Here is a 3300-nt window from a genome sequence, read left to right on the forward strand (position 1 = left end):
AATTTTCTGGAAGATGGAATTTATTTTAGTTTTAGAATGTAAAAGAATTTATTGACCACAAAGATGAAGAGCTTCTGCTTTAGACCATTTTTAAAAAATTAAGTCATTGGGGCATGGTGGTTAAGGGCACTGGACTCCCATGCGACCAACCATGGTTTGAGTCCCAGAATTGGTGGCTTGCTTTCTCACTTTTTCTCTCTCTCTCTGCCCTTCTCTGGTCAAATTAAAATAAATAAGTAAATAAAGCTAAAGAAAAAGTAATTCTTTTAAAAAAATTCAAGTCATTGCTAACAGTATGATGGGATTTCAAAAATTCATGGAAAAATGTAATTAGTGTACAAATTTATTTTGGTGTGAATAAATTTTGAAATCTGTGCATAGTTTTTTCATAGTATACCTTTCCCATTAAATTTTTGATTACATGCTTTTTAAAAAGTTAGACTATGAGACCAGTAGATGATGTAATGGTTACATTGCTGGACTCCCACTTAGTCAACCGCAGTTCACATCTCAGGCCCAGCAGCTTAAAACTCACTCCAGGCGTGTGTGAGTGCATGCTCAAAATCCTGAGAGGAGGTTGGAGGAGAAGGAATTGTGGCCAGCCCCCCCCCCGGGGGGGGTGATTTCTCACTTTCTCTCTCTCTGGCAAGTAAACATGCCTTATAGCAAAAAAATGGAATAATAATAATAATAAATAAGTAGCTAGACTATGAGCAATTATATGCATAATCATCCAGCACATTTTTGGAACATCTTTAAAGTGACATACCTGGTATTAGGCACTGGAAATAAAGAGTTCTAGAAAATATGATCTTTGTTTTCAGGAAATTCAGGCTAGTACAACTCATGTGATCAGCAGAAATCAAAGAGGAAGACCAAAAGGCTGCCCTGTCATTTTTGATGGTCTCTGGGTGCTCAGTCCTGGTTGTGCCAGTAGATGTCATTGTAGTGTAGGCCAGCTAATCTGATCAGCTAACCTGAAGACATGAAATTCAGAAATCTCTCTTTGGTGAATGATGGATGTATTAAAAAGGCATCAAGTAGTTGTGTGTGTGTGTTTGTGTGTGTGTCCATGCGCGTGTGCCCTATAGGGTGTATGTGCTTGCTAGAGAGAGAAGAGAGGGAAAGCGAGACATAACCCCACCCCTTTCTGGGGATGGGAGGTGGCGATGGCCACATACAATTCCTTCTCCTCTAGGGATTTTGGACACTCATGCACATGTGCCAAGCATGTTTTCCAGCCCATGTTTCCCTGCTCTAACCGGGCAGTTGGTCATGTGGGACCCAGCTGCCTTAATGTCCGTGCCACCTGCTAGCCTGATTATTTTCCTTACTGACACAGATACAGACCTAACAGCAGTATAAAATTATTGTTATTTTTGAAAGTTAAATGAGATTTTGAAGCCTAATTAGAAATACTTCTGCAGGGACCAGCAGTTAGCATAATGGCTATGTCGTTGTACTCCCATGTAGTCGACTGCGGTTTGAGCCCTGGACCCAGAGGCTTAAACTCACACTGGGCACATGTGCATACGTGCCCAAGATCCCGAGAGGAGAAAGGGGGAGAAGGGACTGCAGCGTGACCATTCCCCCTGAGGGGTCATTTCTCACTTTTTGTCTCTCTGACTCTGTCTTTCTGGTGAACGCACATGCCCTATAGCAAAAACTTCTCCCTAAAAAAAAAAAGACAGAAAAAGAAAAAGAAATACTTCTGCAAAAGGAGAATGCATAGCCAACCAACACTATTATAACCTAATATATAATGTAACTGGCAATTTGAGACTTTTAAGCTTTCAACATGATTTTGAGGTTAAGTTTCCATATTTAAAAAAATACTTATATTTAATAACATCTACTTTTTTTGTGTAAAACCTAAAAGCAAATTGAATACTTGTAGTAATAATGAAAGATTAAAATTTTAGCTTTTATGACATAATTGTTTCAGAGAGTATTCTATTCTATAAGAAGAATTTGGTACAAGGAGAGGCTGAAAATTTAAAGCCTTGCCTTGATAATTTTTTAAAGTGTTCGTTCTTTTATTAAATAAATTATGCTGAAATCAAGATTTCTTTCTCTTTTTTTTTGAAGAGATTTTCACTATAGGGCGTGTGCGCTCACCAGACAGACAGAGAGAGACATAGAGACAGAAAGCGAGAAATCACCCCCAGGGGGGATGGTCACACCGCAATCCCTTCTCCTCCATTCTCCTCTCGGGATCTTGGGCACGCACGCACATGCACCCAGCGTGAGTTTTAAGCCACCGGGTCCGGGACATGAACCGTGGTCGACTACGTGGGAGTCCAGTGACGTAGCCATTACGCTAACTGCTGGTTCCTGAAATCAAGATTTCTTAAGCCTTGTAGATTCTTGAAGAATATTGGGAATACAAAGATGAATATGTTATTTATCCTATCCCTAAGGAGATAGTATTCTAATAAGAGATTTATTTTTTTAAACAAAAAAAATTAAAGTAGCAGTACATAGATTCAAACTCATTTAGATTTACCATGAGTGTTTGGCTGGGCTAAAGCCACTAAGAGATCAAAGATATAAAATAATTGACATAATGCTGAGGCTTAAATTTTTTTTTTTTCCCTACTAAGGAGCTAGTTTGTGTTGTTACTCAGTCAATGAGAATTTCTAGCTCACTGCATAGTGTCCATATTTCAAAGTGACTTTGTTAATGCAAACTCCTTCTCTTACAGGAAGTCACTCTGCAGAGGTTTTTGTTTTGTTTCGTTTTTCAATGTTTGTCAATTGGGTGAAAACTAAAAAGCCATCTATTTTGTACTGGGAAAGTTGGCCTGGGAAACTCATTTTATGAGGCCAGCATTTCCTTAATATTGAAACTAGACAATATCATTATGAGAAAAGAAACAACAGACCAATATCCTATAAATATTCTCATGAAATATCGGCAAATTAAATATAGCAATGTACAAAAAAGACAATGCATCATGACCAAGTGGGGCTCCTTCCAGGAAGTTTAGTATTTCAATATTCCAATATTTCAATCTAAATCAGTGTAATTGGGCTGGTCCATGGCCTAGTGGTTAAGGAAACCAGGTCCCACATGGCTGACTAATCCAGTTTGAATTCCAGCCCTGGTGGCTTGAGAAACATGCCAGCTACAAGGGTTTGTGTGCCCTAAATCTTGACAGGATGACAAAATGGAGGACAGAAAGATTGCATTTTGATCATACCCCACTGTAGGGTGATTTCTTCCTCTCCCTCTCTCTCTGTCTCTGTCTCTCTCTCTGGAGAGTATATGTACCCTTTGGCAAATTAGAAAAAGAAAAA

Source organism: Tupaia chinensis, unplaced genomic scaffold, assembly GCF_000334495.1.
Source record: "Tupaia chinensis unplaced genomic scaffold, TupChi_1.0 Scaffold000184_1, whole genome shotgun sequence".
Classification (NCBI taxonomy): domain Eukaryota; kingdom Metazoa; phylum Chordata; class Mammalia; order Scandentia; family Tupaiidae; genus Tupaia; species Tupaia belangeri.